Source organism: Mytilus edulis, chromosome 1, assembly GCF_963676685.1.
Source record: "Mytilus edulis chromosome 1, xbMytEdul2.2, whole genome shotgun sequence".
Classification (NCBI taxonomy): Eukaryota; Metazoa; Mollusca; class Bivalvia; order Mytilida; family Mytilidae; genus Mytilus; species Mytilus edulis.
In genome coordinates, this window is record NC_092344.1 from 124,666,863 (window position 1) to 124,692,733 (window position 25,871).

At 37.0% G+C, this 25,871-nt stretch overlaps 1 protein-coding gene and 1 long non-coding RNA gene across 7 annotated transcripts in view; one reads left to right on the forward strand and one right to left on the reverse strand.

The window, feature by feature from the left end:
- Positions 1–25,871, reverse strand: part of LOC139518866 (probable proline--tRNA ligase, mitochondrial) — a 126,295-nt gene that overhangs the window by 99,641 nt on the left and 783 nt on the right. The window lies entirely within an intron of this gene.
- On the forward strand, positions 102–16,767 carry LOC139518918 (uncharacterized). 6 transcript variants are annotated; one of them, XR_011663486.1, is made up of 3 exons: positions 102–172; positions 14,148–14,254; positions 14,720–16,767. It is a non-coding gene; the product is annotated as an uncharacterized lncRNA (long non-coding RNA). The 6 variants fall into 6 exon arrangements; XR_011663484.1 differs by lacking the exon at positions 102–172 and adding an exon at positions 228–348; XR_011663479.1 differs by lacking the exon at positions 102–172 and adding an exon at positions 3,928–4,021.

The following is a 25,871-nucleotide window of genomic DNA, read 5'->3' on the forward strand; positions in this document are numbered from 1 at the left end:
TTTGCCTGTACTCAGAGAAAATTTTGAGGTGAAAATACGGCCATTTTAGCCATAGGGTCCACATGAACCTTAACCTGATGAAATGTACCAACTATTGAGTGATAATATATATATCAAAACGTGATGAAAACCACTATAAGCACCACCGTTTGATTGGATTATCGTTTTTCTGGTAACCCGTCTTATGGTTGAGACAAGGTCTCAGTCATTTTTTGTTCGATTTATTTCTAGCTTTTAGATTGCCTCGAGGTTACGGAGGAGTGGCAATCCTTTGGAAACGTGAATTAGACGATATAATTACTCCAATGCAGCTAGGGAATGAAAGAATACAATGTGTGGAAGTCAGAGGTAATCCCAATACTATATTAATATCTGTCTACCTGCCATGTAGGGGCTCTAATAACCACTTTACTGAACTCAATGAATGTCTGGACCACCTTCACGAAATTTTCGAAACCTTTAAAAACTCTCATCAAATGATAATAGGTGGAGACCTCAATGAAAACATATACAGTTCAACAAATTCTCAACGAAAAACAGCCATATCTAATTTTATGTCAGAACATAAACTTTCAACAGTTGAATGTGGAATTACTTTCATACACCCAAGTGGTCAAGCCATGTCTGCAATAGACTACATTCTATTTCAAGATCACTATAAGGAAAATGTTATCAAGATTGAAAAACAAGAAATAAATAGCAACGTCTCTGACCATACTCCACTGATGTTGTCATTGAAATGTGACATATCCTTTAAGAAGATGAAAGAACGTACTAATACAAAACACTTCAAAGTTAATTGGAATAAGATGGACAAGAATGAATATAAAACTTTGATTGATGATAAATTAGAGAAAATCAAACCTATCTCAGAAAAATTGAATTTAGATCAAGCATTTGATGAATTAAACAAAATTCTATCAGATACAACTTCAAAAATTGCTCCAAGAAAACAAAAGGGTAAGAAAAAGAAGAAACTTCCAGTGATGAATGACGAAATCTTACACGCTGTGAAAAGAAAGAAAACTGCCTTCTATATTTGGAAACAACAAGGTCGACCAAAAGAACCTGATAACCTCTATCTTAAGGAAAAAACAATCACCACATATGATCTCAGGACACTATGTAGAAAAGAGCAAGCACTAGAAAGGATTAATACTAGACAACAAATCTTGGATGCTAAATCCAGTGATACAACATTATTTTATAAGCTAGTTAGAAAACAGAGGGGGAAAATGGGTAGATTTATTGAAGAACTTATAGTTGAAAATGATACATATCAAACATCTGACAGTGTATTGGAAGGATGGACAAAACATTTCGGAGATCTTGCCAAAAAATCTAACTATCAAAACTTTGATCAGAATCATTTAGAAGCAGTTGAGGTTGAAACAGAAATAATATTAAAAATATGTAAGGAAAATTATTCACATGAAAAAGTCTCAATCCAAGAACTGAAAAATGCTGTAAAAAAATTAAATACAAATAAAGCTATGGACTTTTATGGAATCACTGCTGAAAATTTCATTTATGCCAGCAAAACACTTTTAGAGTATCTTCAACTTTTAATTAACACAAGTTTTGAACACTGCTACATACCAAATTTACTAAAAATTGGAACCCTTTTTCCTGTTTTCAAAAACAAAGGTGACATTAAGAATGCTAAAAATTACCGTGGGATCACTATAACACCAACTTACTCGAAGATAATAGAGATTATAATTAAAGGAAGGGAAAATAATAAGATTTTGGAACATCAAAACCCTCTACAAAAAGGTTTTACGGCAAAATCCACTCCATTGCTTTGTGAACTGTTCATTGAGGAATTTGAAAGAGAAAATAAAGATCTCAAGTTACCAACCTATGTTGCATTACTGGATGGAAAATCTGCTTTTGATGTTGTAGTTCATAAAAACCTGATACGACGTCTTTTTCAAATTGGATTCTCACAGCAATCTATTTTACTGATCAGCAATTTATATGAAAATGCAACATCCTGTGTAAAATGGGGCAATACAATGTCAAATCGATTGTTTAATATTGAACAAGGTGTAAGACAGGGTGGAGCCATTAGTGCTGACCTCTACAAAGTTTATATCAACCCCCTACTACAAATTCTCAGCAACTCTGGACTGGGAGCCAAAATTGGAAATATAAACTGTTGTGCGCCAACTTGTGCTGACGATATTGCCTTGATATCCAACAATCCTTTTGAACTCCAAAATATGATAAATTTAGCAGTTGATTTCAGCCAAAGAGAGGGATATCTACTACAGCCTCAAAAAAGTGTAGTCTTGCCAATCAAAACATGTAATAAAATGCTAGATGTTGAACAAGGTTTTTGGAAACTTAAAAATATAGATATGCCCATTGTCCAAGACTCCTCTCATATTGGAATAAAAAAATCTCAAAAAGATTCTACTAATGCAACCATCACTGAAAATATAAAAAAGGCCAGAAGATCTATGTACAGTCTTATGGGTGCTGGATTACATGGGGAAAATGGATTAGACCCGGAAACAGTAGTCTCCTTATTTAGAACATACATCTTGCCAGTTTTGACCTACGGCCTAGAAGTCTTGATACCAACAGGCAAAAATTTAGATCTTATACAACAGCAACATAAAAGGTGGATTAAACAGATTTTATCTCTCAAACTAAATGTGGCTGACCCGGCTGTCTATATGTTATCAGGTTTGCTCCCACTTGAAGCAGAGATCCATATTAAAATTATTACACTATTTGGGAATATAACCAGATCTGAAAGATCGTCCTTTGAATGGAGAATAGCTGAACGACAACTTCAAATTAAAACCTACTCAAGCAATAGCTGGTTTATTGATCTAAAAAAGATATGTGGCAAATATGACATCATAGAGATAGAACAGTATCTTGATAAGCCATTAACAAAGATTGAATGGAAGAGATTCATAACCAAAAAGATTCACAAGTACTGGGAGGGTGACATAAAGACCAAAATGAAGGGGTACTCAACTCTAAAATATCTTAATTGTGAATATGACATTGGCAGAATTCATCCTTTACTTAAAACAACAAGTGCAAATATAACGGAGATCAAGAAACTGTCAATCTGCACTAAATTTGCTACGGGAACCTACATACTACAATCTAATAAAGCGGAATATTCAAACTATGCAACAAATCCGATGTGTAGACTCTGTAATAAAGCTGACGAAACAATTGAACATTTTATCTTGTTGTGTGAAACAACTTCACAAATAAGGTCATCCCTTATCGTCAAAATTCTACACGAAGGTAGTCTGGTCTTAGCAAGAGAGAGCCTGCAAACTCCTATTGATTTAATAACATTAATCATTAATCCTTATCACTACCTACCAAAGAAGATGTGCAAGGATGTTGAAGATAGAGTCGGTAATTACTTGGTACCGCTATGTCGCCAACTGTTATATACACTTCATTCCAAGCGCTATGATGTGTTGACAAAAATTGATACAAAAGCAAACAGAAAATGAAGAACTGTGAAATCATTTTAGCTGTAATATATACATGTCGGGGTACACATGGATCTCCCTCTTTTAGTAGTTTTAAAGTCTATTAAATTTTTTACGGATTGCACTTGTAAACTTTCCTATTTTTTTCTTTTTAACAGTGTTAAAAAAAAATTGTATATATATAATTGTACTTATTGTCTCTATTGTAACTTATTTTTAACTTATTTTAAAAATTAGTTTTTACCATTTTAATTGCATTTGAAATATTTTTAACACTGTCGTGGCGTAAACATGTATGTTAAATAAGATAAACTTGTGTATGACTATTGTGAACTGTGAATTTACCTGTGTACACATATTGGTGGAGGAATTTCATTGACGGAACTACTTTCCTCTATACGGAGGTGTGCCTTGATTGGCAGAAATTCGTTTACAGATTACAGATTACAGATTGTTTCGGATCGAAAACTCGTAGTAATAGCTGCGCATGGTCAACTAAATCAAAACATCCGGTTTGCTTAGTCCACATTGAACTACACATTTTATAGGCATGTATGGTTGTCTAATTAACTGTTTAGGTTCAGATAATTATTACAAAGTCCCCGACGGGATATCTTGTCCAATTTAAAAATCTACCGGAATGTTTTTTCATTGAAAATAGTGTTGAATTTAAAGCACCACCAAAAAATGATGTAAGCACCAGAGGAGGAACTCAGGAAGCTTCTGTCTGTCTTAAGGTCTTACATCCAGAGCTTCGGGTCCAAACTGGTGTTGTCCATTCCAGAGGCCAATTCTGGTATATCATTTAAAAAATCATATCAGCACCAAAAAAAACCTTACCACTACAGATGATAGCTTAAATTCCACAACAATGTCCAATAAACAGGAAGATGGGGTCTACAAAACTCTTTTGGGGTCTAAGATTGTTTGTTATGCTCATAAGTCCACAGCCACAAATGGTCCAATCTTCACAAGTACTGGGGTCTGTTGGTGTATATATCATTAAGAAAAATATAAGCACCACAGAAAAAAAACTTAGAACCACGGGAGGTAGCTTCCCTCCAATTGGTCCAACTGAAGTGCATAGGAGTCCAAAGCACTTTATTGGGGTCTAAGTTGGTTTTTTATGCTCATTGGTCCACAAGCACATATGGTAAAATCTACACAAGTCCTAGGGTCTGTTGGTGTATATATAATTTAAGAAAAATATAAGCACCACAGAAAAAAAAACTTAGCACCACGGGAAGTAGCTTCCCTCCAATTGGTCCAACTGACATGCATAGGGGTCTAAAGCACTCTATTGGGGTCTTAGATGGTTTGTTATGCTCATACGTCCACAGGCACATATGATAAAATCTACACGAGTCCTAAGGTCTGTTGGTGTATATATCATTTAAGAAAAATATAAGCACCACAGAAAAAAAAACTTAGCACCACGGGAGGTAGCTTTCTTCCAATTGGTCCAACTGACGTGTATAGGGGTCTAAAGCACTCTATTTGGGTCTAAGTTGGTTTGTTATGCTCATTAGTCCACAGGCACATACGGTAAAATCTACAAAAGTCCTAGGGTCTGTTGGTGTATATATCATTTAAGAAAAATATAAGCACCACAGAAAAAAAACTTAGCACCACGGGAGGTAGCTTCCCTCCAATTGGTCCAACTGACGTGTATAGGGGTCTAACGCACTCTATTGGGGTCTAAGTAGGTTTGTTATGCTCATTAGTCCACAGGCACATATGGTAAAATCTACAAAAGTCCTAGGGTCTGTTGGTGTACAAATGTATATCATTTAAGAAAAATATAAGCACCACAGAAAAAAAAACTTAGCACCAAGGGAGGTAGCTTCCCTCCAATTGGTCCAACTGAAGTGTATAGGGGTCCAAAGCACTCTATTGGGTTCTAAGATGGTTTGTTATGCTCATACGTCCACAGGCACATATGGTAAAATCTACACAAGTCCTAAGGTCTGTTGGTGTATATATCATTAAGAAGAATATAAGCACCACAGAAAAAAACTTAGCACCACGGGAGGTAGCTTTCTTCCAATTGGTCCAACTGACGTGTATAGGGGTCTAAAGCACTCTATTAGGGTCTAAGTTGGTTTGTTATGCTCATTAGTCCACAGGCACATATGGTAAAATCTACAAAAGTCCTAGGGTCTGTTGGTGTACAAATGTATATCATTTAAGAAAAATATAAGCACCACAGAAAAAAAAATTAGCACCACATGAGGTAGCTTCCCTCCAATTGGTCCAACTGACATGCATAGGGGTCTAAAGCACTATATTGGGGTCGTAGATGGTTTGTTATGCTCATTAGTCCACAGCCACAAATGGTCCAATCTTCACAAGTACTGGGGTCTGTTGGTGTATATATCATTAAGAAAAATATAAGCACCACAGAAAAAAAACTTAGAACCACGGGAGGTAGCTTCCCTCCAATTGGTCCAACTGAAGTGCATAGGAGTCCAAAGCACTTTATTGGGGTCTAAGTTGGTTTTTTATGCTCATTGGTCCACAAGCACATATGGTAAAATCTACACAAGTCCTAGGGTCTGTTGGTGTATATATCATTTAAGAAAAATATAAGCACCACAGAAAAAAAAACTTAGCACCACGGGAAGTAGCTTCCCTCCAATTGGTCCAACTGACATGCATAGGGGTCTAAAGCACTCTATTGGGGTCTTAGATGGTTTGTTATGCTCATACGTCCACAGGCACATATGATAAAATCTACACGAGTCCTAAGGTCTGTTGGTGTATATATCATTTAAGAAAAATATAAGCACCACAGAAAAAAAAACTTAGCACCACGGGAGGTAGCTTTCTTCCAATTGGTCCAACTGACGTGTATAGGGGTCTAAAGCACTCTATTTGGGTCTAAGTTGGTTTGTTATGCTCATTAGTCCACAGGCACATATGGTAAAATCTACAAAAGTCCTAGGGTCTGTTGGTGTATATATCATTTAAGAAAAATATAAGCACCACAGAAAAAAAACTTAGCACCACGGGAGGTAGCTTCCCTCCAATTGGTCCAACTGACGTGTATAGGGTCTAAAGCACTCTATTGGGGTCTAAGTAGGTTTGTTATGCTCATTAGTCCACAGGCACATATGGTAAAATCTACAAAAGTCCTAGGGTCTGTTGGTGTACAAATGTATATCATTTAAGAAAAATATAAGCACCACAGAAAAAAAAACTTAGCACCAAGGGAGGTAGCTTCCCTCCAATTGGTCCAACTGAAGTGTATAGGGGTCCAAAGCACTCTATTGGGTTCTAAGATGGTTTGTTATGCTCATACGTCCACAGGCACATATGGTAAAATCTACACAAGTCCTAAGGTCTGTTGGTGTATATATCATTAAGAAGAATATAAGCACCACAGAAAAAAACTTAGCACCACGGGAGGTAGCTTTCTTCCAATTGGTCCAACTGACGTGTATAGGGGTCTAAAGCACTCTATTAGGGTCTAAGTTGGTTTGTTATGCTCATTAGTCCACAGGCACATATGGTAAAATCTACAAAAGTCCTAGGGTCTGTTGGTGTACAAATGTATATCATTTAAGAAAAATATAAGCACCACAGAAAAAAAAACTTAGCACCACATGAGGTAGCTTCCCTCCAATTGGTCCAACTGACATGCATAGGGGTCTAAAGCACTATATTGGGGTCGTAGATGGTTTGTTATGCTCATTAGTCCACAGCCACAAATGGTCCAATCTTCACAAGTACTGGGGTCTGTTGGTGTATATATCATTAAGAAAAATATAAGCACCACAGAAAAAAAACTTAGAACCACGGCAGGTAGCTTCCCTCCAATTGGTCCAACTGAAGTGCATAGGAGTCCAAAGCACTTTATTGGGGTCTAAGTTGGTTTTTTATGCTCATTGGTCCACAAGCACATATGGTAAAATCTACACAAGTCCTAGGGTCTGTTGGTGTATATATCATTTAAGAAAAATATAAGCACCACAGAAAAAAAAACTTAGCACCACGGGAAGTAGCTTCCCTCCAATTGGTCCAACTGACATGCATAGGGGTCTAAAGCACTCTATTGGGGTCTTAGATGGTTTGTTATGCTCATACGTCCACAGGCACATATGATAAAATCTACACGAGTCCTAAGGTCTGTTGGTGTATATATCATTTAAGAAAAATATAAGCACCACAGAAAAAAAAACTTAGCACCACGGGAGGTAGCTTTCTTCCAATTGGTCCAATTGACGTGTATAGGGGTCTAAAGCACTCTATTTGGGTCTAAGTTGGTTTGTTATGCTCATTAGTCCACAGGCACATATGGTAAAATCTACAAAAGTCCTAGGGTCTGTTGGTGTATATATCATTTAAGAAAAATATAAGCACCACAGAAAAAAAACTTAGCACCACGGGAGGTAGCTTCCCTCCAATTGGTCCAACTGACGTGTATAGGGGTCTAAAGCACTCTATTGGGGTCTAAGTAGGTTTGTTATGCTCATTAGTCCACAGGCACATATGGTAAAATCTACAAAAGTCCTAGGGTCTGTTGGTGTACAAATGTATATCATTTAAGAAAAATATAAGCACCACAGAAAAAAAAACTTAGCACCAAGGGAGGTAGCTTCCCTCCAATTGGTCCAACTGAAGTGTATAGGGGTCCAAAGCACTCTATTGGGTTCTAAGATGGTTTGTTATGCTCATACGTCCACAGGCACATATGGTAAAATCTACACAAGTCCTAAGGTCTGTTGGTGTATATATCATTAAGAAGAATATAAGCACCACAGAAAAAAACTTAGCACCACGGGAGGTAGCTTTCTTCCAATTGGTCCAACTGACGTGTATAGGGGTCTAAAGCACTCTATTAGGGTCTAAGTTGGTTTGTTATGCTCATTAGTCCACAGGCACATATGGTAAAATCTACAAAAGTCCTAGGGTCTGTTGGTGTACAAATGTATATCATTTAAGAAAAATATAAGCACCACAGAAAAAAAACTTAGCACCACGGGAGGTAGCTTCCCTCCAATTGGTCCAACTGACGTGTATAGGGGTCTAAAGCACTCTATTGGGGTCTAAGTAGGTTTGTTATGCTCATTAGTCCACAGGCACATATGGTAAAATCTACAAAAGTCCTAGGGTCTGTTGGTGTACAAATGTATATCATTTAAGAAAAATATAAGCACCACAGAAAAAAAAACTTAGCACCAAGGGAGGTAGCTTCCCTCCAATTGGTCCAACTGAAGTGTATAGGGGTCCAAAGCACTCTATTGGGTTCTAAGATGGTTTGTTATGCTCATACGTCCACAGGCACATATGGTAAAATCTACACAAGTCCTAAGGTCTGTTGGTGTATATATCATTAAGAAGAATATAAGCACCACAGAAAAAAACTTAGCACCACGGGAGGTAGCTTTCTTCCAATTGGTCCAACTGACGTGTATAGGGGTCTAAAGCACTCTATTAGGGTCTAAGTTGGTTTGTTATGCTCATTAGTCCACAGGCACATATGGTAAAATCTACAAAAGTCCTAGGGTCTGTTGGTGTACAAATGTATATCATTTAAGAAAAATATAAGCACCACAGAAAAAAAAACTTAGCACCACATGAGGTAGCTTCCCTCCAATTGGTCCAACTGACATGCATAGGGGTCTAAAGCACTATATTGGGGTCGTAGATGGTTTGTTATGCTCATTAGTCCACAGCCACAAATGGTCCAATCTTCACAAGTACTGGGGTCTGTTGGTGTATATATCATTAAGAAAAATATAAGCACCACAGAAAAAAAACTTAGAACCACGGCAGGTAGCTTCCCTCCAATTGGTCCAACTGAAGTGCATAGGAGTCCAAAGCACTTTATTGGGGTCTAAGTTGGTTTTTTATGCTCATTGGTCCACAAGCACATATGGTAAAATCTACACAAGTCCTAGGGTCTGTTGGTGTATATATCATTTAAGAAAAATATAAGCACCACAGAAAAAAAAACTTAGCACCACGGGAAGTAGCTTCCCTCCAATTGGTCCAACTGACATGCATAGGGGTCTAAAGCACTCTATTGGGGTCTTAGATGGTTTGTTATGCTCATACGTCCACAGGCACATATGATAAAATCTACACGAGTCCTAAGGTCTGTTGGTGTATATATCATTTAAGAAAAATATAAGCACCACAGAAAAAAAAACTTAGCACCACGGGAGGTAGCTTTCTTCCAATTGGTCCAATTGACGTGTATAGGGGTCTAAAGCACTCTATTTGGGTCTAAGTTGGTTTGTTATGCTCATTAGTCCACAGGCACATATGGTAAAATCTACAAAAGTCCTAGGGTCTGTTGGTGTATATATCATTTAAGAAAAATATAAGCACCACAGAAAAAAAACTTAGCACCACGGGAGGTAGCTTCCCTCCAATTGGTCCAACTGACGTGTATAGGGGTCTAAAGCACTCTATTGGGGTCTAAGTAGGTTTGTTATGCTCATTAGTCCACAGGCACATATGGTAAAATCTACAAAAGTCCTAGGGTCTGTTGGTGTACAAATGTATATCATTTAAGAAAAATATAAGCACCACAGAAAAAAAAACTTAGCACCAAGGGAGGTAGCTTCCCTCCAATTGGTCCAACTGAAGTGTATAGGGGTCCAAAGCACTCTATTGGGTTCTAAGATGGTTTGTTATGCTCATACGTCCACAGGCACATATGGTAAAATCTACACAAGTCCTAAGGTCTGTTGGTGTATATATCATTAAGAAGAATATAAGCACCACAGAAAAAAACTTAGCACCACGGGAGGTAGCTTTCTTCCAATTGGTCCAACTGACGTGTATAGGGGTCTAAAGCACTCTATTAGGGTCTAAGTTGGTTTGTTATGCTCATTAGTCCACAGGCACATATGGTAAAATCTACAAAAGTCCTAGGGTCTGTTGGTGTACAAATGTATATCATTTAAGAAAAATATAAGCACCACAGAAAAAAAACTTAGCACCACGGGAGGTAGCTTCCCTCCAATTGGTCCAACTGACGTGTATAGGGGTCTAAAGCACTCTATTGGGGTCTAAGTAGGTTTGTTATGCTCATTAGTCCACAGGCACATATGGTAAAATCTACAAAAGTCCTAGGGTCTGTTGGTGTACAAATGTATATCATTTAAGAAAAATATAAGCACCACAGAAAAAAAAACTTAGCACCAAGGGAGGTAGCTTCCCTCCAATTGGTCCAACTGAAGTGTATAGGGGTCCAAAGCACTCTATTGGGTTCTAAGATGGTTTGTTATGCTCATACGTCCACAGGCACATATGGTAAAATCTACACAAGTCCTAAGGTCTGTTGGTGTATATATCATTAAGAAGAATATAAGCACCACAGAAAAAAACTTAGCACCACGGGAGGTAGCTTTCTTCCAATTGGTCCAACTGACGTGTATAGGGGTCTAAAGCACTCTATTAGGGTCTAAGTTGGTTTGTTATGCTCATTAGTCCACAGGCACATATGGTAAAATCTACAAAAGTCCTAGGGTCTGTTGGTGTACAAATGTATATCATTTAAGAAAAATATAAGCACCACAGAAAAAAAAACTTAGCACCACATGAGGTAGCTTCCCTCCAATTGGTCCAACTGACATGCATAGGGGTCTAAAGCACTATATTGGGGTCGTAGATGGTTTGTTATGCTCATTAGTCCACAGCCACAAATGGTCCAATCTTCACAAGTACTGGGGTCTGTTGGTGTATATATCATTAAGAAAAATATAAGCACCACAGAAAAAAAACTTAGAACCACGGCAGGTAGCTTCCCTCCAATTGGTCCAACTGAAGTGCATAGGAGTCCAAAGCACTTTATTGGGGTCTAAGTTGGTTTTTTATGCTCATTGGTCCACAAGCACATATGGTAAAATCTACACAAGTCCTAGGGTCTGTTGGTGTATATATCATTTAAGAAAAATATAAGCACCACAGAAAAAAAAACTTAGCACCACGGGAAGTAGCTTCCCTCCAATTGGTCCAACTGACATGCATAGGGGTCTAAAGCACTCTATTGGGGTCTTAGATGGTTTGTTATGCTCATACGTCCACAGGCACATATGATAAAATCTACACGAGTCCTAAGGTCTGTTGGTGTATATATCATTTAAGAAAAATATAAGCACCACAGAAAAAAAAACTTAGCACCACGGGAGGTAGCTTTCTTCCAATTGGTCCAATTGACGTGTATAGGGGTCTAAAGCACTCTATTTGGGTCTAAGTTGGTTTGTTATGCTCATTAGTCCACAGGCACATATGGTAAAATCTACAAAAGTCCTAGGGTCTGTTGGTGTATATATCATTTAAGAAAAATATAAGCACCACAGAAAAAAAACTTAGCACCACGGGAGGTAGCTTCCCTCCAATTGGTCCAACTGACGTGTATAGGGGTCTAAAGCACTCTATTGGGGTCTAAGTAGGTTTGTTATGCTCATTAGTCCACAGGCACATATGGTAAAATCTACAAAAGTCCTAGGGTCTGTTGGTGTACAAATGTATATCATTTAAGAAAAATATAAGCACCACAGAAAAAAAAACTTAGCACCAAGGGAGGTAGCTTCCCTCCAATTGGTCCAACTGAAGTGTATAGGGGTCCAAAGCACTCTATTGGGTTCTAAGATGGTTTGTTATGCTCATACGTCCACAGGCACATATGGTAAAATCTACACAAGTCCTAAGGTCTGTTGGTGTATATATCATTAAGAAGAATATAAGCACCACAGAAAAAAACTTAGCACCACGGGAGGTAGCTTTCTTCCAATTGGTCCAACTGACGTGTATAGGGGTCTAAAGCACTCTATTAGGGTCTAAGTTGGTTTGTTATGCTCATTAGTCCACAGGCACATATGGTAAAATCTACAAAAGTCCTAGGGTCTGTTGGTGTACAAATGTATATCATTTAAGAAAAATATAAGCACCACAGAAAAAAAAACTTAGCACCACATGAGGTAGCTTCCCTCCAATTGGTCCAACTGACATGCATAGGGGTCTAAAGCACTATATTGGGGTCGTAGATGGTTTGTTATGCTCATTAGTCCACAGGCACATATGGTAAAATCTACACAAGTCCTGGGGTCTTTTGATGTACATATCATTAAGAAAAGTATAAGCACCACGGAAAATGGACTTAGCACCACAGGAGGTAGCTTTCCTGCAATTGGTCCAACTGACATGTATAGGGGTCTAAAGCACTCTATTTGGGTCTTAGATGGTTTGTTTAGCTCATTTGTCCACAGGCACATACGATCCAAACTACACAAGTCCTGGGGTCTTTTGATGTACATATCATTTAAGAAAAATATAAGCACCACGGAAAATGGACTTAGCACCACAGGAGGTGGTTTGCCATCCATTGGTTCAGCAAACAGGTAAAATAATTTTTAATGCTGTTTGGTGTTCTAAGTTGGTTTGTAAGGCTCATTGGTCCACAGACAACTTTGATCCACTCTTCAAGTCAAGAGGTCTTTTATATTATATTTTATTTGATGAAAATATAAACACCACCAAAAAAAACTGCACATCTGGAGAGGTAGCTTCCCTCCCAATAGTCCAAAGGATTGGTAGTGGGTCTAAAAATAGTCTATGGCGTTCTCATTTGCTTTGTAAGGCCTGTTGGTCCAAAATCAACTGTGGTCCAATCTACATTAGTCTAGGGGTCTCTGGTTATATTTCACTGAAGAAAAATATAAGCACCACCAAAAAGAAATGTAGCACCACAGGAGGTTATTTTCCTCCATTTGGTCCAACAGATGGGTATAGGGGTCTAAATACTCTTAGGGGTACTAAGTTGGTTTGTAAGGCTCATTGGTCAGCATAAAACTGTGGTCTAATCTTTAAGTTAAGGGTTCTCATAGGGTATATTTCATTAAAGAAAAATATAAGCACCAAGAAAAAAAAAACTAAGCACCATGGGAGGTAGCTTTCCTCTCGTTGCCCCAACAGACAGATTTAGGGGTCTTACACATTCTTTGGGTCCAAGAAAGTTTGAAAAGCACATGTGGGGCGATCTTCTAGTCCAGAGGTCTGTTGTGGTATATTTCATTTAAGAAATATAATTAGCACCACCAAAAATGAACTTAGCACCACGAATGATTGCTTCCACCCCCTTGATCCAATAAACAGGTATAGGGATGTAAAAAAGCACTTTGAGAGGTCTATCATGATTTATATGGCCCACTGTATGTGTCCAATCTACGAGTCCAGGAGTTTTATGATATATTTCATTAAAGAAAAACTTGATTTTGCTTTATAGGGCCATTTGGTCTACATGTATGCACAAAATGTTACTGACAGGTCTGTATCCTTAAAGCTGTGTAAATGCAAACAAATGTTGTGAGGAGATTTAAAAGTCAGAAAAATTGTATTTCTTATGATAATTCTCCATTGCTCTTCCTGTCCTCAAGGCAAAAACCCTCTACAGGAGCACATGAAATAGTATGAAATCAGCACCTTAAACATAAAGTAGCTTTGTAAAAAAGAAGAAAACAAAAACAAATATGATATTCAGCAATGATAACAAACTGCTGACTTGGAACAGTCACATATAGAAAATCATAAATAACATGACATGTACATTATGGTGTGATATTTAAAATCATATGCTAAATTATTGATTCTTAATTGTACATCATTTTTATGAAATTGTGTGTCTAACTAGATATTTAAGTCTTGTTTTTCTTTCCGCAGATTATCCAAATTGACATCAAAAGTGTTCAGATATCAGATGTATAACAGCTAAAGAATGAAATTATTTTGGTCATTTCACAGCTTTTGCCTACAGTCAACTTTTTATGGTAGGATAATATGCACGTCTTAAGTATTAATAGTGTATACAAATGTAAACATGTAAACGAAATCAATGTATACACACTTTTTATTAATTAATAATTTATTCATTCATTTTTACATATTTTGATAAATTACATTGCACATAATCTACATAAATTATCACACATTAAAGTAAACAATAAGTATATGCAATTGGATAAATATAAGTTTCAAGTAGACAATTATTCTATGATATTACAAAAGTGGCAGATGACCTGTAGTTGTTAAATTCTGTATTATTTGGTCTCTTGTAAAGAGTTGTCTCATAGGCAATTACATGTACAATCTGATACGAAGCTGATTTTACTGATTCAGACAATTTATTTCGTTCTATCTTGCTTGATTATGTAGCAATTAAACAATTGTCAGTAGCAAACATGTATTTGAATTTCAAGTTATTATTTTAATAGATTAAGGCTTTACTTTTTCAGTGAATCAAAGAATGAAGAGAAATCAACTTATTTACACCCAAGCTGACCAACTGTCAAGAAAGAGAAGACAAGGCAACTCCATCTGAAGGAAATTAAAAGAAAAGATTTTATTGTTAAAAAACAATAGATGTGAAAAAAAAATTCAATCTAAAACACACATAACAAAAAATACACTTAAAAAATATGGTTCAAGAAAGTTTCGTAAAATATCAGTCTTACTATTTTTATATACTTGAAGATGTATTGTAAAAGTAAATTTGTTAGATTAAAGTTTTTCAAGGCTTGAATTATCTCCCCTTATTAATCTAACTTTATGCAAGACTATTTGTTTTCCAACTCATAGAATTCTAAATTTTTAAAGTTGAAAACATGTGTCAATATTTGTTTCTTCTTTGTTTACAGCTTTATGATTGGAGTTCAACCTTAAGCTTTTATCTCAAGGATAACATAAAGGAAATCTACTGTGCAAAGATTTAAAAGTCTTCCTCTCTCTTTTTTTATGAATTTTAAAGATTTTTTAAGACAGACAATTTAACTCTGTATTAGAGAAATTTATGTTGCAGAAATTCAAGATACTTTGTAAAAACAAATAATATGACTTTTTTACTTAAATTAGTTCTTATTTCAAAATCAAATGACTAAGGGAGATAACTCTACTTCTAGATTATTTATCTGAAATAGTAAATTAAAGTGGCTCATTTTAGTATTCTCACTGACGGATAGATTTGTCCCTTAATAAAGATTAATGTTCCTAACAATTGATGATAACTTATATCTGCTGATGCAAACTGTCCCTTACTTTTAAGAGTATTACTTTTAAATTAAATATATGTTATTTTCAGGAGTTGTGTCCCTTTAATATTTTTTTATTTATCAGAATATGTTTGGTGTATATGTAATCAAGGTGGAATTTTATGCTGATTACATTATCTTTATTTATATTCAAGGTTGTCAAACAATCCTGTAGTATTTTGAATTAAGAGATGATCTGTATCAATATGTATTAAAATTAATTGTTTCTTTTGCACGCCCCTCAATTACATAGTAATGGCTTATTTTTTTATATCAACCTTAATGGTGAAAGAATTCAGAATTGACGAATTCAGAAATTCTGCATTTTAGATCTGTGGTAATAAATGATTTATTTGAATTTGAAACATCATTTAAGTTGACATGTTACTTTTTCAAACATTTACAAATGAACACAATTGTTTTTTGTATTTGAAAAGATGATAATTTGAAAAACTTATTACATTTAAAATTGATGTATCTCCTACCTACTGATACTTCTTAGAATTTTGTATGCAAATAAAAAGGTTCATAGATATTAGATTTATAGAAAGTTATATCAATAGAATATAAATCATATGTCCCAGAATGCAAGACATGGGGATGCTGATCTCAACTTTTTTCATTTCAGATGGTAGAAGAGTTTGATAAATTATATTTAGATGTCTGTCTTGTGTCTGGTGTCATTGATCTCAGTGTTTCTATCACCTGATTTTGTCAATTATCATGAGTAAAAGGACAATTATATTTGGTATTAAGCCTGCACAAGAGGGAAACATTTCTGTAAGAAGGAGTTCATCTTCTTTTTAATTATTGTTTAGTAAGATACTATAGTAATTATGTGTTAAGTATGAAATGATAATAAGATCTACTAGTATGTGTCGGTTTGGCAGAACGCATCTTACTTTTATTTGAATTTTATGATTTCAAACATAAACATTACTTTTACTGTTCTTGTCGATGTATGTTCGTTTATAACATTTTATGCAAGCAGGGGCTTTAACTGTGTCCTATGGATACTTTCCAATTTTTTTTTACATTGTAGCTATTATCTTGAAAACTATATTAGATAGATAGAAACTTTAAAAATGATCAACAATGCAACATCTACAATTAAGACAAAATGGAAAAAATTAACCAAAGTTACTCCTTGTTGGAGTAATTGCCCTTAAATGACGATTTTTAACTTCTTTGTTTTTTGTATACATGTTTGCTTTCAAATGATAAGAATTGTAATAAATAGAAAATTAAAATCTTAATGGTTTACTTTTATAAATTGTTAATTGGAGGGAGAGTTGTCTCATTTGGCACTCATACCACATCTTCCTATATCTGAGATCTACAAAAAACTCAAATTTTGAGTACATAGTTAGTAGACTGTCGCCCTTTAAGGAGTGATTGTCTTTAAAGGAGAATTTTTTTACCCACTTTTTAGGTTTGAAGGACTATGTTTTTCAACAGACAATTAATATCCTTTTAAAAGCCTCTTTTAGTCCATCGTTTCTTCTTTGAAATAAGACCTTCATGATATTGGAGCTTGTTAAGAAGATATCTTAAAAGCTAGACTAACCTTTGTACTTCCCCTTTCCAAATGGAAAGGATGTTCTATTTAATAATTACGTTTGGTGACAATGTTGATACCAGTCCTCCCTTCCGATTTTGAAATAAAGGATACCATCAGTACAGCCAATATAAAAAAGAAGATGTGGAATGATTGCCAATGAGACAACTGTCCAAAAAAGACCAAAATGACACAAACATTAACAACTATAGGTCACCGTACGGCCTTCAACAATGAGCAACACCCATACCACATAGTCAGCTATAAAAGGCCCCGAAAAGACAATGTAAAACATTTCAAACGAGAAAACTGACGGCATTATTTATGTAAAAAAATGACTTTCATTTAGCAACTACCAATTAGGGTGGCTTTGCACTAAACATAAAGACAAAAAAAATGATTTCAGCTTTCCTATCTTGAGCTTTCCATTTCTATGTAATAACGTCTTGACAGGACCATCAAATGGACTTATTCCAGTTGATAAGATATTTCATCGTTTCCATACACGAACATGATTACTTTGCAAGATGCTGTTGCTTACAAGGAATATTTGGAATCAGAGATCAGATATTTCAATTGGTATATTTCAAGTAAGCCCCTGATAAAAGGTTTACGGAAGCTGATATGATTTGGGTTGCCGTTTTAGAATATCTGCCAGACAGATGACCACGGGTGAATTCCAAATTGGGAAAGCCATATTCCTTTTCTATTTTCCTTGACTGAAAAATCGACTTATCACCAGATTTGTAATCGCCATGAGCGTCACGATGGATACCACTAGTGGACCAAGATATGACTACCTTTTAAGAGCTACTGATATAACCAACAGTATTTGGTTGGTCTATCGTTTTTGTGATTTTGGTGTTTTGTAAAGTATTGCTGAATAGGTAGTCTTTTATCTATATTCGTTGGATGCCAAACTGTTCCCCTTTTCAAAGGTTTTGCAACTAACAATAAGATGAACCATGTTTTTATTTGTATTCTTTAAGATTCAGTAACTCTAACCTGCATAGCATTTTGTTCATGACTTGGATACATTCTTCTTCAAAATTTACAAAGGTTTTTTAAAACGCATTTGGTATTTACTGCTAAAAGGGCTTTTGATTTTTGCATTTAAATAAAGTGTAGAGATCAATAACTTAGTTCAAAACCTTAATGGAAGTTAATAAAACTTTTGCAAAAAGCTTTCAATTTCAAGACATATCAGGGAGTAATAAAGTCCTAATCTGTGCGCCATAGATGGAAATTCCAGCATTGAAGATATTAAAACTAGCGATATAAAAATCAAGCGATGGTGGTACAGACGAGATAAATGAGAAAAAATCTGTAACTGAAAATGTATAGTTTAGCTCTGTAGACATAAAGTTATGCGCTGTACATATGAAGATTAACACACGAAATGTAAGGTCTATAGCGCTTAGTATGTTATGTCCAGTAAAAGAAGCTACATATTCAGATCTACCACACTAGACCTTTTACTTTTTGCGGTAGACTTGGCATATTCGACTTTAATTCTGGATTTTGTATCTTAAGATAGGATCTTGTCATGAGGAGGGGACACTGATTGATTAAAGGGAGGCTCCAGTCATGCTTCAGTGACTCAATATATAATCAACCAATTTTTTCACACGAAAGCCCCCCCCCCCCCCCAAGACCCCTGGATCCGCCTATAATACCATTCACATAGCATTTGAGCCTAATGCTTAGGACACCGGTGGTTTGTCTCAGACATAGAGAACAAAAAGTAAAGTTCTAGTTTATAATGTCTTGCGAATTCAGCACTGTAGATGTGAATATTATCGACAGAATTAAAAACAATGCAAAAGAGCAGATATGTTACATCTTACATCCGAGAAAGACAACTTTTAATAATAGAAAAGTTAATATAAAAGGAAAATATGTCTTGCATTGAATATCCAATCACAGTCAGAGGTTGTGTATTTCTTTGTATCATTAGGTTTTATTCTTTACATCTCAAGCCCAAAGACAGTACTTCTTCAAAAGACAACTATGCAGTTGCACTGCAAGATTAAGATAAATTTGGCTAATCGTTTAATTCAATCTGGTTTTGCTTAACATCCGAATTGAAACATGACTATACGTAAAGATGTACGACTTCAAATTTCTAGCGCACAACTTTACATCTCAGTCATCTTAAGACTTGAAATATATTGCGCTACACTTTGCTACTACAGGATCTTACACATCCAGTAAAGGATTTATGCAGTGAGATCAGTGCCTAGTAGACTATGGCTATTTATATATAATTTTCACGAAGTTATGTCAGCCTCATACTAATGTTGAGTTACGATGAAGTGCTAGAGAAGTAAAATTAAACGATGCAGATCTATAATCTACGAATAATGTATTAAAGTAACAGGTTTAGGGTAAGGGTTACATGACATAACCCTAACCCTAACTCTAATCCTTACGCTAACCCTAACGCTAACCCTAGCGCTAACCCTAACGCTAATCCTAATGCTAACCTTAACCCTTACCCTAACGCTAACCCTAACCCTAACGCCTCATACTAATGTTGAATTATGATGAAGTGCTAGAGAAGTAAAATGAAACGATGCAGATCTATACTCTACGAATAATGTATTAAAGTAACAGGTTTAGGGTAAGGGTTACATGACATAACCCTAACCCTAACTCTAACCCTAACCCTAACACTATAACCTTAACCCTAACATTAACCCTAACCCTAACCCTAATCCTAACGCTAACCCTAACGCTAACCCTAATGCTAACCCTAACCCTTACCCTAACGCTAACCCTAACCCTAACCCTAACCCTAACCCTAACGCTAACCCTAATGCTAACCCTAACCCTAACGCTAACCCTAACCCTAACGCATCATACTAATGTTGAGTTATGATGAAGTGCTAGAGAAGTAAAATTAAACAATGCAGATCTATACTCTACGAATAATGTATTAAAGTAACAGGTTTAGGACCCTCACCCTAACCCTAACCCTAACCCTAACCCTAACTCTAACCCTAACCCTAACCCTAACCCTAACCCTTACCCTAATGCTAACCCTAACCCTTACCCTAACGCTAACTCTTACTTTAACCCCAACCCTAACCCTAACCGTAACTTTAACCCTAACCCTAATCCTAACCCTAAACCTTACCCTAACCCTTACTATAACCCTAACCCTAACCCTAACCCTAATCCTAACCCTAACCCTAACCCTAACCCTAACCCTTTTATACCCTTTTACCCGTTTGTTGGACCAATGGGAGGGCAGCCAACTCCCGCTGTGCTTATTTCGTTTTTGATGGTGCTTATATCTGTATTTGATGTTATATATCCTAAAGCACCATATGGAGTTGAAAGTTGAACCACAAAAGCATGTGGACCAATAAGCCCTACAAACCAACTAGGACTCACAAAAAGTGTTATAAACCCATATAATAGTTTGTTGGAAAAATGGGAGGGAAGCCACCTCCCGTGGTGCTAAGTCCATTTTCGGTGGTGCTTATATTTTTCTTTCATGAAATATAACCTTAAGGAACCCATGGGTATGTAGAGTGGAACATATGTGCCTGTGGACTGATGAGCATAACAAATCAGCTTAGACCACAATATAGTACGTTAGACCCCTACACACGTCGGTTGGACCAATTGGAGTCAAGCTACCTCCCGTGGTGCTAAGTTTTTTTTCTGTGGTGCTTATTTTTTTCTTTAATGACATATACACCAAAAGACCCCAGACCCAAATAGAGTGCGTTGACCCCTTAACACGTCAGTTGGACCAATGGAAGGGAAGTTATCCCCCGTGGTGCTAAGTTTTTTTTCTGTGGTGCTTATATTTTTTAAATGATATATACACCAAAAGACTCTAGGACCTGTGTAGATTGGACCATATGTGCCTGTGGACTAATGAGCTTAACAAACCATATAGAACCCCAATAGAATGCGTTAGACCCCTAAACACGTCAGTTGGACCAATTGGAGTCAAGCTACCTCCCGTGGTGTTAAGTTTTTTTTCTGTGGTGCTTATATTTTTCTTTAATGATATATACACCAAAAGACCCCAGTCCTTGTGTAGATTGGACCATATGTGCATGTGGACTTATGAGAATAACAAACCACGGTGACCCCAATAGAGTGATTTAAACCCCTATACACGTCGGTTGATCCAATAGGAGGGAAGCTACCTCTCGTGGTGCTAAGTTTTTTTCTGTGGTGCTTGTATTTTTCTTAAATGATATATACACCAACAGACACCAGAACTGATGTAGATTGGACCATATGTGCCTGTGGACTAATGAATATAAAAAATCAATTAAGACCCCAATAGAGTACGTTAGACCTCTATACAAATCGGTTGGACCAATGTAAGGGAAGCTAACCCCCGTGGTGCTAAGTTTTTTTTCCTGTGGTGCTAATATTTTTCTTAAATGATATATACACCAAAGGATTCTAGGACCTGTGTAGATTGGACCATATGTGCCTGTGGACTAATGAGCTTAACAACCCATCTTAGACCCTAATAGAGTGCGTTAGACCTCTAAACACGTCAGTTGGACCAAAAGGAGTTAAGCTACCTCCCGTGGTGCTAAGTTTTTTTTTCTGTGGTGCTTATATTTTTCTTAAATGATATATACACCAAAAGACTCCAGTACTTGTGTAGATTGGACCATATGTGCCTGTGGACTAATGAGCTTAACAAACCATATAGGACCCCAATAGAATGCGTTAGACCCCTATACACGTCAGTTGGACCAAAAGGAGTTAAGCTACCTCCCGTGGTGCTAAGTTTTTTTATCTGTGGTGCTTATATTTTTCTTAAATGATATATACACCAAAAGACTCCAGTACTTGTGTAGATTGGACCATATGTGCCTGTGGACTAATGAGCTTAACAAACCATATAGGACCCCAATAGAATGCGTTAGACCCCTATACACGTCAGTTGGACCAAAAGGAGTTAAGCTACCTCCCGTGGTGCTAAGTTTTTTTATCTGTGGTGCTTATATTTTTCTTAAATGATATATACACCAAAAGACTCCAGTACTTGTGTATATTGGACCATATGTGCCTGTGGACTAATGAGCTTAACAAACCATATAGGACCCCAATAGAATGCGTTAGACCCCTATACACGTCAGTTGGACCAAAAGGAGTTAAGCTACCTCCCGTGGTGCTAAGTTTTTTTTTTCTGTGGTGCTTATATTTTTCTTAAATGATATATACACCAAAAGACTCCAGTACTTGTGTAGATTGGACCATATGTGCATGTGGACTAATGAGCTTAACAAACCATATTGGACCCCAATAGAGTGCGTTAGACCCCTAAACACGTCAGTTGGACCAATTGGAGTCAAGCTACCTCCCGTGGTGCTAAGTTTTTTTTCTGTGGTGCTTATATTTTTCTTTAATGATATACACCAAAAGACTCCAGTACTTGTGTAGATTGGACCATATGTGCCTGTGCACTAACGAGCATAACAAACCAACGTAGACCCCAATAGAGTACGTTAGACCCCTAAACACATCGGTCGGACCAATTGAAGGGGAGCTAACCCCCGTGGTGCTTAGTTTTTTTTTCTGTGGTGCTTATATTTTTTTTAAATGACATATACACCAAAAGACTCCAGTACTTGTGTAGATTGGACCATATGTGCCTGTGGACTAATGAGCTTAACAAAGCATTTTGGACCCCAATAGAGTGCGTTAGACCCCTAAACACGTCAGTTGGACCAATTGGAGTCAAGCTACCTCCCGTGGTGCTAAGTTTTTTTTCTGTGGTGCTTATATTTTTCTTTAATGATATATACACCAAAAGACCCCAGTCCTTGTGTAGATTGGACCATATGTGCATGTGGACTTATGAGAATAACAAACCACGGTGACCCCAATAGAGTGATTTAAACCCCTATACACGTCGGTTGATCCAATAGGAGGGAAGCTACCTCTCGTGGTGCTAAGTTTTTTTCTGTGGTGCTTGTATTTTTCTTAAATGATATATACACCAACAGACACCAGAACTGATGTAGATTGGACCATATGTGCCTGTGGACTAATGAATATAAAAAATCAATTAAGACCCCAATAGAGTACGTTAGACCTCTATACAAATCGGTTGGACCAATGTAAGGGAAGCTAACCCCCGTGGTGCTAAGTTTTTTTTCCTGTGGTGCTAATATTTTTCTTAAATGATATATACACCAAAGGACTCTAGGACCTGTGTAGATTGGAGCATATGTGCCTGTGGACTAATGAGCTTAACAACCCATCTTAGACCCTAATAGAGTGCGTTAGACCTCTAAACACGTCAGTTGGACCAAAAGGAGTTAAGCTACCTCCCGTGGTGCTAAGTTTTTTTTTTCTGTGGTGCTTATATTTTTCTTAAATGATATATACACCAAAAGACTCCAGTACTTGTGTAGATTGGACCATATGTGCCTGTGGACTAATGAGCTTAACAAACCATATAGGACCCCAATAGAATGCGTTAGACCCCTATACACGTCAGTTGGACCAAAAGGAGTTAAGCTACCTCCCGTGGTGCTAAGTTTTTTTTATCTGTGGTGCTTATATTTTTCTTTAATGATATATACACCAAAAGACTCCAGTACTTGTGTATATTGGACCATATGTGCCTGTGGACTAATGAGCTTAACAAACCATATAGGACCCCAATAGAATGCGTTAGACCCCTATACACGTCAGTTGGACCAAAAGGAGTTAAGCTACCTCCCGTGGTGCTAAGTTTTTTTATCTGTGGTGCTTATATTTTTCTTAAATGATATATACACCAAAAGACTCCAGTACTTGTGTATATTGGACCATATGTGCCTGTGGACTAATGAGCTTAACAAACCATATAGGACCCCAATAGAATGCGTTAGACCCCTATACACGTCAGTTGGACCAAAAGGAGTTAAGCTACCTCCCGTGGTGCTAAGTTTTTTTTTTCTGTGGTGCTTATATTTTTCTTAAATGATATATACACCAAAAGACTCCAGTACTTGTGTAGATTGGACCATATGTGCATGTGGACTAATGAGCTTAACAAACCATATTGGACCCCAATAGAGTGCGTTAGACCCCTAAACACGTCAGTTGGACCAATTGGAGTCAAGCTACCTCCCGTGGTGCTAAGTTTTTTTTCTGTGGTGCTTATATTTTTCTTTAATGATATACACCAAAAGACTCCAGTACTTGTGTAGATTGGACCATATGTGCCTGTGGACTAATGAGCATAACAAACCAACGTAGACCCCAATAGAGTACGTTAGACCCCTAAACACATCGGTCGGACCAATTGAAGGGGAGCTAACCCCCGTGGTGCTTAGTTTTTTTTTCTGTGGTGCTTATATTTTTTTTAAATGACATATACACCAAAAGACTCCAGTACTTGTGTAGATTGGACCATATGTGCCTGTGGACTAATGAGCTTAACAAAGCATTTTGGACCCCAATAGAGTGCGTTAGACCCCTAAACACGTCAGTTGGACCAATTGGAGTCAAGCTACCTCCCGTGGTGCTAAGTTTTTTTTCTGTGGTGCTTATATTTTTCTTTAATGATATATACACCAAAAGACCCCAGTCCTTGTGTAGATTGGACCATATGTGCATGTGGACTTATGAGAATAACAAACCACGGTGACCCCAATAGAGTGATTTAAACCCCTATACACGTCGGTTGATCCAATAGGAGGGAAGCTACCTCTCGTGGTGCTAAGTTTTTTTCTGTGGTGCTTGTATTTTTCTTAAATGATATATACACCAACAGACACCAGAACTGATGTAGATTGGACCATATGTGCCTGTGGACTAATGAATATAAAAAATCAATTAAGACCCCAATAGAGTACGTTAGACCTCTATACAAATCGGTTGGACCAATGTAAGGGAAGCTAACCCCCGTGGTGCTATGTTTTTTTTCCTGTGGGGCTAATATTTTTCTTAAATGATATATACACCAAAGGACTCTAGGACCTGTGTAGATTGGACCATATGTGCCTGTGGACTAATGAGCTTAACAACCCATCTTAGACCCTAATAGAGTGCGTTAGACCTCTAAACACGTCTGTTGGACCAATTGGAGTCAAGCTACCTCCCGTGGTGCTAAATTTTTTCCGTGGTGCTTATATTTTTCTTAAATGAAATATACACCAAAAGACTCTAGGACTTGTGTAGATTGGACCATATGTGCCTGTGGACTGATGAGCATAACAAATCAGCTCAGACCCTTATAGAGTATTTTAGACCCCTATACACGTCGGTTGGACCAATGGAAGGGAAGCTAACCCCCGTGGTGCTAAGGTTTTTTTTCTGTGGTGCTTATATTTTCTTAAATGACATATACACTAAAAGACCCCAGTACTTGTGTAGATTGGACCATATGTGCCTGTGGACTACTGAGATTAACAAACCATCTTAGACCCCATAGAGTTCATAAGACCCATATACATGTCAGTGGAAGCAATTGTAGGGAAGCTACCTCCCGTGGTGCTAATTTTTTTCGGTGGTGCTTATATTTTTCTTAATTATATATACGCTAAAGGACCCTATGGACTTGTAGATTGGACCCAAGGTGCATCTGGACCAATGAGCCTTACAAGCTAACTAGGACTCACAAAGAGTGTTATACACTAATATTCTTGTCTGTTGGACTAATGGGAGGGAAGCCACCTCCCGTGGTGCTTAGTCCGTTTTCGGTGGTGCTTATATTTTTCTTTAATGAAATATACCCTAAAAGACCCCATGAACTTATAGATTGAACCGCAGGTGCATATTGACCAAACTATGTTAGACCCCCAAAGGTTTTTTTTAGACTCT